We start from the raw sequence: 13,019 nt of genomic DNA, 5'->3' as shown, positions 1-13,019 counted from the left end.
CAAAATATAAAATAAATTAAAACAATACAAAAGTGAAAAATAATATAATATGTTATTTGTCCAAGTATAATAATTTCAACTTCACACAAATTAAATAAATTCGTTTAGGATTAAGTAATTAATGCCTTTGAAAAAAAGAATAACTTAGTTTAGTTAGATAAAATTATTTTTATGTTTATTAAATTATTTTTAATTCGTAAACGGGTCATATCGGGTCATATCAGGTCACCACGGGTTGACCCGAAATCGACCGGTTTTCTTTTCGGGTTCATCGGGTCCAACCCGATTCTGACCCGAATTCCCGAAACCTCAACCCAAACCCATTAATTTCGTGTTAGGTTCGTGTCGTGTTTTCAGGTCGTGTCGAAAATTGCCACCCCTAGTTGCGGTGATACATTTGCGCCGACAAATTTGAGCGACGATCCGGGCTTTGATCGAGCCGTACCGTTCCTGATTTGTCTCGCGCCTTCAGATCCTCCTTCACGCTTCGACAAGAAGCAAAATATTAAGCAATCGTTCCGACGGAGCTAAATTACTACAGGATAAAGAACGAATAGGAAATTTGGATTTCGAAACAAAAAAGAGAGGGGTGCAACACGAGGACTTCCCAGGGGGTCACCCATCCTAGTACTACTCTCGCCCAAGCACGCTTAACTTCGGAGTTCTGATGGGATCCGGTGCATTAGTGCTGGTATGATCGCACCCGCCATGTTCCTTTCGCTTTATTCTTTTAAACTACCCCGTCCTGCGAAGCAGTGTGGCTTTTCTAGACCGAAATTCATTTTAAGCGTCAATTCAAGCATTTTCCTCTTATCCTTTTATTTATTTACTTTATATTTTTTTTTGTTATTGATTTGCACCCTGTTTTTTTCCCTCATCCCGCAACTCTAAATTATCACGAAATCAATCCTTCACGCTTGCAGTTAGGGGTGGCAATTCGGGTCCAAATCAGGTTGGCGGGTCGGGTTCGGGTCAACAGACCCGCCAGAAAATCTGTTGACCCGAACGCCGACCCGCCAACCCGTGACGGGTCAGGTATGCTGACCCGAACCCGAAAATTTCAGGTTTACGGGGCGGCGGGTCGACCCGAAATGACCCGAAACTTAATTTTAATTTATTAATTTATCACTGTAATTTCTAATAAAATCAATTTCTCACAAAACTAATTACATAATCAAGTAATAAAAATTTAAATAAATGATTCCAAATCAAATCTAAAATAAATTAAACACCGTAAAAGTGTTTTATCCCAAGCAAAATATAAAATAAATTAAAACAATACAAAAGTGAAAAATAATATAATATATTATTTGTCCAAGTATAATAATTTCAACTTCACACAAATTAAATAAATTCGTTTAGGATTAAGTAATTAATGCCTTTGAAAAAAAGAATAACTTAGTTTAGTTAGATAAAATTATTTTTATGTTTATTAAATTATTTTTAATTCGTAAACGGGTCATATCGGGTCATATCAGGTCACCACGGGTTGACCCGAAATCGACCGGTTTTCTTTTCGGGTTCATCGGGTCCAACCCGATTCTGACCCGAATTCCCGAAACCTCAACCCAAACCCATTAATTTCGTGTTAGGTTCGTGTCGTGTTTTCAGGTCGTGTCGAAAATTGCCACCCCTAGTTGCGGTGATACATTTGCGCCGACAAATTTGAGCGACGATCCGGGCTTTGATCGAGCCGTACCGTTCCTGATTTGTCTCGCGCCTTCAGATCCTCCTTCACGCTTCGACAAGAAGCAAAATATTAAGCAATCGTTCCGACGGAGCTAAATTACTACAGGATAAAGAACGAATAGGAAATTTGGATTTCGAAACAAAAAAGAGAGGGGTGCAACACGAGGACTTCCCAGGGGGTCACCCATCCTAGTACTACTCTCGCCCAAGCACGCTTAACTTCGGAGTTCTGATGGGATCCGGTGCATTAGTGCTGGTATGATCGCACCCGCCATGTTCCTTTCGCTTTATTCTTTTAAACTACCCCGTCCTGCGAAGCAGTGTGGCTTTTCTAGACCGAAATTCATTTTAAGCGTCAATTCAAGCATTTTCATCTTATCCTTTTATTTATTTACTTTATATTTTTTTTTGTTATTGATTTGCACCCTGTTTTTTTCCCTCATCCCGCAACTCTAAATTATCACGAAATCAATCCTTCACGCTTGCAGTTAGGGGTGGCAATTCGGGTCCAAATCAGGTTGGCGGGTCGGGTTCGGGTCAACAGACCCGCCAGAAAATCTGTTGACCCGAACCCCGACCCGCCAACCCGTGACGGGTCAGGTATGCTGACCCGAACCCGAAAATTTCAGGTTTACGGGGCGGCGGGTCGACCCGAAATGACCCGAAACTTAATTTTAATTTATTAATTTATCACTGTAATTTCTAATAAAATCAATTTCTCACAAAACTAATTACATAATCAAGTAATAAAAATTTAAATAAATGATTCCAAATCAAATCTAAAATAAATTAAACACCGTAAAAGTGTTTTATCCCAAGCAAAATATAAAATAAATTAAAACAATACAAAAGTGAAAAATAATATAATATGTTATTTGTCCAAGTATAATAATTTCAACTTCACACAAATTAAATAAATTCGTTTAGGATTAAGTAATTAATGCCTTTGAAAAAAAGAATAACTTAGTTTAGTTAGATAAAATTATTTTTATGTTTATTAAATTATTTTTAATTCGTAAACGGGTCATATCGGGTCATATCAGGTCACCACGGGTTGACCCGAAATCGACCGGTTTTCTTTTCGGGTTCATCGGGTCCAACCCGATTCTGACCCGAATTCCCGAAACCTCAACCCAAACCCATTAATTTCGTGTTAGGTTCGTGTCGTATTTTCAGGTCGTGTCGAAAATTGCCACCCCTAGTTGCGGTGATACATTTGCGCCGACAAATTTGAGCGACGATCCGGGCTTTGATCGAGCCGTACCGTTCCTGATTTGTCTCGCGCCTTCAGATCCTCCTTCACGCTTCGACAAGAAGCAAAATATTAAGCAATCGTTCCGACGGAGCTAAATTACTACAGGATAAAGAACGAATAGGAAATTTGGATTTCGAAACAAAAAAGAGAGGGGTGCAACACGAGGACTTCCCAGGGGGTCACCCATCCTAGTACTACTCTCGCCCAAGCACGCTTAACTTCGGAGTTCTGATGGGATCCGGTGCATTAGTGCTGGTATGATCGCACCCGCCATGTTCCTTTCGCTTTATTCTTTTAAACTACCCCGTCCTGCGAAGCAGTGTGGCTTTTCTAGACCGAAATTCATTTTAAGCGTCAATTCAAGCATTTTCCTCTTATCCTTTTATTTATTTACTTTATATTTTTTTTTGTTATTGATTTGCACCCTGTTTTTTTCCCTCATCCCGCAACTCTAAATTATCACGAAATCAATCCTTCACGCTTGCAGTTAGGGGTGGCAATTCGGGTCCAAATCAGGTTGGCGGGTCGGGTTCGGGTCAACAGACCCGCCAGAAAATCTGTTGACCCGAACCCCGACCCGCCAACCCGTGACGGGTCAGGTATGCTGACCCGAACCCGAAAATTTCAGGTTTACGGGGCGGCGGGTCGACCCGAAATGACCCGAAACTTAATTTTAATTTATTAATTTATCACTGTAATTTCTAATAAAATCAATTTCTCACAAAACTAATTACATAATCAAGTAATAAAAATTTAAATAAATGATTCCAAATCAAATCTAAAATAAATTAAACACCGTAAAAGTGTTTTATCCCAAGCAAAATATAAAATAAATTAAAACAATACAAAAGTGAAAAATAATATAATATATTATTTGTCCAAGTATAATAATTTCAACTTCACACAAATTAAATAAATTCGTTTAGGATTAAGTAATTAATGCCTTTGAAAAAAAGAATAACTTAGTTTAGTTAGATAAAATTATTTTTATGTTTATTAAATTATTTTTAATTCGTAAACGGGTCATATCGGGTCATATCAGGTCACCACGGGTTGACCCGAAATCGACCGGTTTTCTTTTCGGGTTCATCGGGTCCAACCCGATTCTGACCCGAATTCCCGAAACCTCAACCCAAACCCATTAATTTCGTGTTAGGTTCGTGTCGTGTTTTCAGGTCGTGTCGAAAATTGCCACCCCTAGTTGCGGTGATACATTTGCGCCGACAAATTTGAGCGACGATCCGGGCTTTGATCGAGCCGTACCGTTCCTGATTTGTCTCGCGCCTTCAGATCCTCCTTCACGCTTCGACAAGAAGCAAAATATTAAGCAATCGTTCCGACGGAGCTAAATTACTACAGGATAAAGAACGAATAGGAAATTTGGATTTCGAAACAAAAAAGAGAGGGGTGCAACACGAGGACTTCCCAGGGGGTCACCCATCCTAGTACTACTCTCGCCCAAGCACGCTTAACTTCGGAGTTCTGATGGGATCCGGTGCATTAGTGCTGGTATGATCGCACCCGCCATGTTCCTTTCGCTTTATTCTTTTAAACTACCCCGTCCTGCGAAGCAGTGTGGCTTTTCTAGACCGAAATTCATTTTAAGCGTCAATTCAAGCATTTTCCTCTTATCCTTTTATTTATTTACTTTATATTTTTTTTTGTTATTGATTTGCACCCTGTTTTTTTCCCTCATCCCGCAACTCTAAATTATCATGAAATCAATCCTTCACGCTTGCAGTTAGGGGTGGCAATTCGGGTCCAAATCAGGTTGGCGGGTCGGGTTCGGGTCAACAGACCCGCCAGAAAATCTGTTGACCCGAACCCCGACCCGCCAACCCGTGACGGGTCAGGTATGCTGACCCGAACCCGAAAATTTCAGGTTTACGGGGCGGCGGGTCGACCCGAAATGACCCGAAACTTAATTTTAATTTATTAATTTATCACTGTAATTTCTAATAAAATCAATTTCTCACAAAACTAATTACATAATCAAGTAATAAAAATTTAAATAAATGATTCCAAATCAAATCTAAAATAAATTAAACACCGTAAAAGTGTTTTATCCCAAGCAAAATATAAAATAAATTAAAACAATACAAAAGTGAAAAATAATATAATATATTATTTGTCCAAGTATAATAATTTCAACTTCACACAAATTAAATAAATTCGTTTAGGATTAAGTAATTAATGCCTTTGAAAAAAAGAATAACTTAGTTTAGTTAGATAAAATTATTTTTATGTTTATTAAATTATTTTTAATTCGTAAACGGGTCATATCAGGTCACCACGGGTTGACCCGAAATCGACCGGTTTTCTTTTCGGGTTCATCGGGTCCAACCCGATTCTGACCCGAATTCCCGAAACCTCAACCCAAACCCATTAATTTCGTGTTAGGTTCGTGTCGTGTTTTCAGGTCGTGTCGAAAATTGCCACCCCTAGTTGCGGTGATACATTTGCGCCGACAAATTTGAGCGACGATCCGGGCTTTGATCGAGCCGTACCGTTCCTGATTTGTCTCGCGCCTTCAGATCCTCCTTCACGCTTCGACAAGAAGCAAAATATTAAGCAATCGTTCCGACGGAGCTAAATTACTACAGGATAAAGAACGAATAGGAAATTTGGATTTCGAAACAAAAAAGAGAGGGGTGCAACACGAGGACTTCCCAGGGGGTCACCCATCCTAGTACTACTCTCGCCCAAGCACGCTTAACTTCGGAGTTCTGATGGGATCCGGTGCATTAGTGCTGGTATGATCGCACCCGCCATTTTCCTTTCGCTTTATTCTTTTAAACTACCCCGTCCTGCGAAGCAGTGTGGCTTTTCTAGACCGAAATTCATTTTAAGCGTCAATTCAAGCATTTTCCTCTTATCCTTTTATTTATTTACTTTATATTTTTTTTTGTTATTGATTTGCACCCTGTTTTTTTCCCTCATCCCGCAACTCTAAATTATCACGAAATCAATCCTTCACGCTTGCAGTTAGGGGTGGCAATTCGGGTCCAAATCAGGTTGGCGGGTCGGGTTCGGGTCAACAGACCCGCCAGAAAATCTGTTGACCCGAACCCCGACCCGCCAACCCGTGACGGGTCAGGTATGCTGACCCGAACCCGAAAATTTCAGGTTTACGGGGCGGCGGGTCGACCCGAAATGACCCGAAACTTAATTTTAATTTATTAATTTATCACTGTAATTTCTAATAAAATCAATTTCTCACAAAACTAATTACATAATCAAGTAATAAAAATTTAAATAAATGATTCCAAATCAAATCTAAAATAAATTAAACACCGTAAAAGTGTTTTATCCCAAGCAAAATATAAAATAAATTAAAACAATACAAAAGTGAAAAATAATATAATATATTATTTGTCCAAGTATAATAATTTCAACTTCACACAAATTAAATAAATTCGTTTAGGATTAAGTAATTAATGCCTTTGAAAAAAAGAATAACTTAGTTTAGTTAGATAAAATTATTTTTATGTTTATTAAATTATTTTTAATTCGTAAACGGGTCATATCAGGTCACCACGGGTTGACCCGAAATCGACCGGTTTTCTTTTCGGGTTCATCGGGTCCAACCCGATTCTGACCCGAATTCCCGAAACCTCAACCCAAACCCATTAATTTCGTGTTAGGTTCGTGTCGTGTTTTCAGGTCGTGTCGAAAATTGCCACCCCTAGTTGCGGTGATACATTTGCGCCGACAAATTTGAGCGACGATCCGGGCTTTGATCGAGCCGTACCGTTCCTGATTTGTCTCGCGCCTTCAGATCCTCCTTCACGCTTCGACAAGAAGCAAAATATTAAGCAATCGTTCCGACGGAGCTAAATTACTACAGGATAAAGAACGAATAGGAAATTTGGATTTCGAAACAAAAAAGAGAGGGGTGCAACACGAGGACTTCCCAGGGGGTCACCCATCCTAGTACTACTCTCGCCCAAGCACGCTTAACTTCGGAGTTCTGATGGGATCCGGTGCATTAGTGCTGGTATGATCGCACCCGCCATGTTCCTTTCGCTTTATTCTTTTAAACTACCCCGTCCTGCGAAGCAGTGTGGGTTTTGTAGACCGAAATTCATTTTAAGCGTCAATTCAAGCATTTTCCTCTTATCCATTTATTTATTTACTTTATATTTTTTTTTGTTATTGATTTGCACCCTGTTTTTTTCCCTCATCCCGCAACTCTAAATTATCATGAAATCAATCCTTCACGCTTGCAGTTAGGGGTGGCAATTCGGGTCCAAATCAGGTTGGCGGGTCGGGTTCGGGTCAACAGACCCGCCAGAAAATCTGTTGACCCGAACCCCGACCCGCCAACCCGTGACGGGTCAGGTATGCTGACCCGAACCCGAAAATTTCAGGTTTACGGGGCGGCGGGTCGACCCGAAATGACCCGAAACTTAATTTTAATTTATTAATTTATCACTGTAATTTCTAATAAAATCAATTTCTCACAAAACTAATTACATAATCAAGTAATAAAAATTTAAATAAATGATTCCAAATCAAATCTAAAATAAATTAAACACCGTAAAAGTGTTTTATCCCAAGCAAAATATAAAATAAATTAAAACAATACAAAAGTGAAAAATAATATAATATATTATTTGTCCAAGTATAATAATTTCAACTTCACACAAATTAAATAAATTCGTTTAGGATTAAGTAATTAATGCCTTTGAAAAAAAGAATAACTTAGTTTAGTTAGATAAAATTATTTTTATGTTTATTAAATTATTTTTAATTCGTAAACGGGTCATATCGGGTCATATCAGGTCACCACGGGTTGACCCGAAATCGACCGGTTTTCTTTTCGGGTTCATCGGGTCCAACCCGATTCTGACCCGAATTCCCGAAACCTCAACCCAAACCCATTAATTTCGTGTTAGGTTCGTGTCGTGTTTTCAGGTCGTGTCGAAAATTGCCACCCCTAGTTGCGGTGATACATTTGCGCCGACAAATTTGAGCGACGATCCGGGCTTTGATCGAGCCGTACCGTTCCTGATTTGTCTCGCGCCTTCAGATCCTCCTTCACGCTTCGACAAGAAGCAAAATATTAAGCAATCGTTCCGACGGAGCTAAATTACTACAGGATAAAGAACGAATAGGAAATTTGGATTTCGAAACAAAAAAGAGAGGGGTGCAACACGAGGACTTCCCAGGGGGTCACCCATCCTAGTACTACTCTCGCCCAAGCACGCTTAACTTCGGAGTTCTGATGGGATCCGGTGCATTAGTGCTGGTATGATCGCACCCGCCATGTTCCTTTCGCTTTATTCTTTTAAACTACCCCGTCCTGCGAAGCAGTGTGGCTTTTCTAGACCGAAATTCATTTTAAGCGTCAATTCAAGCATTTTCCTCTTATCCTTTTATTTATTTACTTTATATTTTTTTTTGTTATTGATTTGCACCCTGTTTTTTTCCCTCATCCCGCAACTCTAAATTATCACGAAATCAATCCTTCACGCTTGCAGTTAGGGGTGGCAATTCGGGTCCAAATCAGGTTGGCGGGTCGGGTTCGGGTCAACAGACCCGCCAGAAAATCTGTTGACCCGAACCCCGACCCGCCAACCCGTGACGGGTCAGGTATGCTGACCCGAACCCGAAAATTTCAGGTTTACGGGGCGGCGGGTCGACCCGAAATGACCCGAAACTTAATTTTAATTTATTAATTTATCACTGTAATTTCTAATAAAATCAATTTCTCACAAAACTAATTACATAATCAAGTAATAAAAATTTAAATAAATGATTCCAAATCAAATCTAAAATAAATTAAACACCGTAAAAGTGTTTTATCCCAAGCAAAATATAAAATAAATTAAAACAATACAAAAGTGAAAAATAATATAATATGTTATTTGTCCAAGTATAATAATTTCAACTTCACACAAATTAAATAAATTCGTTTAGGATTAAGTAATTAATGCCTTTGAAAAAAAGAATAACTTAGTTTAGTTAGATAAAATTATTTTTATGTTTATTAAATTATTTTTAATTCGTAAACGGGTCATATCGGGTCATATCAGGTCACCACGGGTTGACCCGAAATCGACCGGTTTTCTTTTCGGGTTCATCGGGTCCAACCCGATTCTGACCCGAATTCCCGAAACCTCAACCCAAACCCATTAATTTCGTGTTTGGTTCGTGTCGTGTTTTCAGGTCGTGTCGAAAATTGCCACCCCTAGTTGCGGTGATACATTTGCGCCGACAAATTTGAGCGACGATCCGGGCTTTGATCGAGCCGTACCGTTCCTGATTTGTCTCGCGCCTTCAGATCCTCCTTCACGCTTCGACAAGAAGCAAAATATTAAGCAATCGTTCCGACGGAGCTAAATTACTACAGGATAAAGAACGAATAGGAAATTTGGATTTCGAAACAAAAAAGAGAGGGGTGCAACACGAGGACTTCCCAGGGGGTCACCCATCCTAGTACTACTCTCGCCCAAGCACGCTTAACTTCGGAGTTCTGATGGGATCCGGTGCATTAGTGCTGGTATGATCGCACCCGCCATGTTCCTTTCGCTTTATTCTTTTAAACTACCCCGTCCTGCGAAGCAGTGTGGCTTTTCTAGACCGAAATTCATTTTAAGCGTCAATTCAAGCATTTTCATCTTATCCTTTTATTTATTTACTTTATATTTTTTTTTGTTATTGATTTGCACCCTGTTTTTTTCCCTCATCCCGCAACTCTAAATTATCACGAAATCAATCCTTCACGCTTGCAGTTAGGGGTGGCAATTCGGGTCCAAATCAGGTTGGCGGGTCGGGTTCGGGTCAACAGACCCGCCAGAAAATCTGTTGACCCGAACCCCGACCCGCCAACCCGTGACGGGTCAGGTATGCTGACCCGAACCCGAAAATTTCAGGTTTACGGGGCGGCGGGTCGACCCGAAATGACCCGAAACTTAATTTTAATTTATTAATTTATCACTGTAATTTCTAATAAAATCAATTTCTCACAAAACTAATTACATAATCAAGTAATAAAAATTTAAATAAATGATTCCAAATCAAATCTAAAATAAATTAAACACCGTAAAAGTGTTTTATCCCAAGCAAAATATAAAATAAATTAAAACAATACAAAAGTGAAAAATAATATAATATGTTATTTGTCCAAGTATAATAATTTCAACTTCACACAAATTAAATAAATTCGTTTAGGATTAAGTAATTAATGCCTTTGAAAAAAAGAATAACTTAGTTTAGTTAGATAAAATTATTTTTATGTTTATTAAATTATTTTTAATTCGTAAACGGGTCATATCGGGTCATATCAGGTCACCACGGGTTGACCCGAAATCGACCGGTTTTCTTTTCGGGTTCATCGGGTCCAACCCGATTCTGACCCGAATTCCCGAAACCTCAACCCAAACCCATTAATTTCGTGTTAGGTTCGTGTCGTATTTTCAGGTCGTGTCGAAAATTGCCACCCCTAGTTGCGGTGATACATTTGCGCCGACAAATTTGAGCGACGATCCGGGCTTTGATCGAGCCGTACCGTTCCTGATTTGTCTCGCGCCTTCAGATCCTCCTTCACGCTTCGACAAGAAGCAAAATATTAAGCAATCGTTCCGACGGAGCTAAATTACTACAGGATAAAGAACGAATAGGAAATTTGGATTTCGAAACAAAAAAGAGAGGGGTGCAACACGAGGACTTCCCAGGGGGTCACCCATCCTAGTACTACTCTCGCCCAAGCACGCTTAACTTCGGAGTTCTGATGGGATCCGGTGCATTAGTGCTGGTATGATCGCACCCGCCATGTTCCTTTCGCTTTATTCTTTTAAACTACCCCGTCCTGCGAAGCAGTGTGGCTTTTCTAGACCGAAATTCATTTTAAGCGTCAATTCAAGCATTTTCCTCTTATCCTTTTATTTATTTACTTTATATTTTTTTTTGTTATTGATTTGCACCCTGTTTTTTTCCCTCATCCCGCAACTCTAAATTATCACGAAATCAATCCTTCACGCTTGCAGTTAGGGGTGGCAATTCGGGTCCAAATCAGGTTGGCGGGTCGGGTTCGGGTCAACAGACCCGCCAGAAAATCTGTTGACCCGAACCCCGACCCGCCAACCCGTGACGGGTCAGGTATGCTGACCCGAACCCGAAAATTTCAGGTTTACGGGGCGGCGGGTCGACCCGAAATGACCCGAAACTTAATTTTAATTTATTAATTTATCACTGTAATTTCTAATAAAATCAATTTCTCACAAAACTAATTACATAATCAAGTAATAAAAATTTAAATAAATGATTCCAAATCAAATCTAAAATAAATTAAACACCGTAAAAGTGTTTTATCCCAAGCAAAATATAAAATAAATTAAAACAATACAAAAGTGAAAAATAATATAATATATTATTTGTCCAAGTATAATAATTTCAACTTCACACAAATTAAATAAATTCGTTTAGGATTAAGTAATTAATGCCTTTGAAAAAAAGAATAACTTAGTTTAGTTAGATAAAATTATTTTTATGTTTATTAAATTATTTTTAATTCGTAAACGGGTCATATCGGGTCATATCAGGTCACCACGGGTTGACCCGAAATCGACCGGTTTTCTTTTCGGGTTCATCGGGTCCAACCCGATTCTGACCCGAATTCCCGAAACCTCAACCCAAACCCATTAATTTCGTGTTAGGTTCGTGTCGTGTTTTCAGGTCGTGTCGAAAATTGCCACCCCTAGTTGCGGTGATACATTTGCGCCGACAAATTTGAGCGACGATCCGGGCTTTGATCGAGCCGTACCGTTCCTGATTTGTCTCGCGCCTTCAGATCCTCCTTCACGCTTCGACAAGAAGCAAAATATTAAGCAATCGTTCCGACGGAGCTAAATTACTACAGGATAAAGAACGAATAGGAAATTTGGATTTCGAAACAAAAAAGAGAGGGGTGCAACACGAGGACTTCCCAGGGGGTCACCCATCCTAGTACTACTCTCGCCCAAGCACGCTTAACTTCGGAGTTCTGATGGGATCCGGTGCATTAGTGCTGGTATGATCGCACCCGCCATGTTCCTTTCGCTTTATTCTTTTAAACTACCCCGTCCTGCGAAGCAGTGTGGCTTTTCTAGACCGAAATTCATTTTAAGCGTCAATTCAAGCATTTTCCTCTTATCCTTTTATTTATTTACTTTATATTTTTTTTTGTTATTGATTTGCACCCTGTTTTTTTCCCTCATCCCGCAACTCTAAATTATCATGAAATCAATCCTTCACGCTTGCAGTTAGGGGTGGCAATTCGGGTCCAAATCAGGTTGGCGGGTCGGGTTCGGGTCAACAGACCCGCCAGAAAATCTGTTGACCCGAACCCCGACCCGCCAACCCGTGACGGGTCAGGTATGCTGACCCGAACCCGAAAATTTCAGGTTTACGGGGCGGCGGGTCGACCCGAAATGACCCGAAACTTAATTTTAATTTATTAATTTATCACTGTAATTTCTAATAAAATCAATTTCTCACAAAACTAATTACATAATCAAGTAATAAAAATTTAAATAAATGATTCCAAATCAAATCTAAAATAAATTAAACACCGTAAAAGTGTTTTATCCCAAGCAAAATATAAAATAAATTAAAACAATACAAAAGTGAAAAATAATATAATATATTATTTGTCCAAGTATAATAATTTCAACTTCACACAAATTAAATAAATTCGTTTAGGATTAAGTAATTAATGCCTTTGAAAAAAAGAATAACTTAGTTTAGTTAGATAAAATTATTTTTATGTTTATTAAATTATTTTTAATTCGTAAACGGGTCATATCAGGTCACCACGGGTTGACCCGAAATCGACCGGTTTTCTTTTCGGGTTCATCGGGTCCAACCCGATTCTGACCCGAATTCCCGAAACCTCAACCCAAACCCATTAATTTCGTGTTAGGTTCGTGTCGTGTTTTCAGGTCGTGTCGAAAATTGCCACCCCTAGTTGCGGTGATACATTTGCGCCGACAAATTTGAGCGACGATCCGGGCTTTGATCGAGCCGTACCGTTCCTGATTTGTCTCGCGCCTTCAGATCCTCCTTCACGCTTCGACAAGAAGCAAAATATTAA

The 13,019-nt window shown here is 39.4% G+C and overlaps 10 non-coding genes across 10 annotated transcripts; all 10 read right to left on the bottom strand.

Moving 5' to 3' along the window:
- Positions 1-586: 586 nt before the first annotated feature.
- On the bottom strand, positions 587-705 carry LOC140028784 (5S ribosomal RNA). The gene has a single exon (XR_011832689.1). It is a non-coding gene; the product is annotated as a 5S ribosomal RNA (ribosomal RNA).
- Positions 706-1,840: 1,135 nt separating this feature from the next.
- On the bottom strand, positions 1,841-1,959 carry LOC140028782 (5S ribosomal RNA). Its single transcript, XR_011832687.1, has one exon. It is a non-coding gene; the product is annotated as a 5S ribosomal RNA (ribosomal RNA).
- Positions 1,960-3,094: 1,135 nt separating this feature from the next.
- Positions 3,095-3,213, bottom strand: LOC140028781 (5S ribosomal RNA). The gene has a single exon (XR_011832686.1). It is a non-coding gene; the product is annotated as a 5S ribosomal RNA (ribosomal RNA).
- Positions 3,214-4,348: 1,135 nt separating this feature from the next.
- Positions 4,349-4,467, bottom strand: LOC140028780 (5S ribosomal RNA). Its single transcript, XR_011832685.1, has one exon. It is a non-coding gene; the product is annotated as a 5S ribosomal RNA (ribosomal RNA).
- A 1,125-nt stretch (positions 4,468-5,592) lies between these two features.
- On the bottom strand, positions 5,593-5,711 carry LOC140028779 (5S ribosomal RNA). The gene has a single exon (XR_011832684.1). It is a non-coding gene; the product is annotated as a 5S ribosomal RNA (ribosomal RNA).
- A 1,125-nt stretch (positions 5,712-6,836) lies between these two features.
- LOC140028778 (5S ribosomal RNA) lies at positions 6,837-6,955 on the bottom strand. The gene has a single exon (XR_011832683.1). It is a non-coding gene; the product is annotated as a 5S ribosomal RNA (ribosomal RNA).
- A 1,135-nt stretch (positions 6,956-8,090) lies between these two features.
- On the bottom strand, positions 8,091-8,209 carry LOC140028777 (5S ribosomal RNA). The gene has a single exon (XR_011832682.1). It is a non-coding gene; the product is annotated as a 5S ribosomal RNA (ribosomal RNA).
- Positions 8,210-9,344: 1,135 nt separating this feature from the next.
- Positions 9,345-9,463, bottom strand: LOC140028776 (5S ribosomal RNA). Its single transcript, XR_011832681.1, has one exon. It is a non-coding gene; the product is annotated as a 5S ribosomal RNA (ribosomal RNA).
- Positions 9,464-10,598: 1,135 nt separating this feature from the next.
- LOC140028775 (5S ribosomal RNA) lies at positions 10,599-10,717 on the bottom strand. Its single transcript, XR_011832680.1, has one exon. It is a non-coding gene; the product is annotated as a 5S ribosomal RNA (ribosomal RNA).
- Positions 10,718-11,852: 1,135 nt separating this feature from the next.
- LOC140028774 (5S ribosomal RNA) lies at positions 11,853-11,971 on the bottom strand. Its single transcript, XR_011832679.1, has one exon. It is a non-coding gene; the product is annotated as a 5S ribosomal RNA (ribosomal RNA).
- Positions 11,972-13,019: the final 1,048 nt, after the last annotated feature.

The sequence above is a fragment of the Coffea arabica genome, chromosome 11e, assembly GCF_036785885.1.
Source record: "Coffea arabica cultivar ET-39 chromosome 11e, Coffea Arabica ET-39 HiFi, whole genome shotgun sequence".
Lineage (NCBI taxonomy): Eukaryota > Viridiplantae > Streptophyta > Magnoliopsida > Gentianales > Rubiaceae > Coffea > Coffea arabica.
The sequence above is the reverse complement of the archived record's forward strand: the minus strand, read 5'-3'. Positions and strand labels throughout refer to the sequence as shown.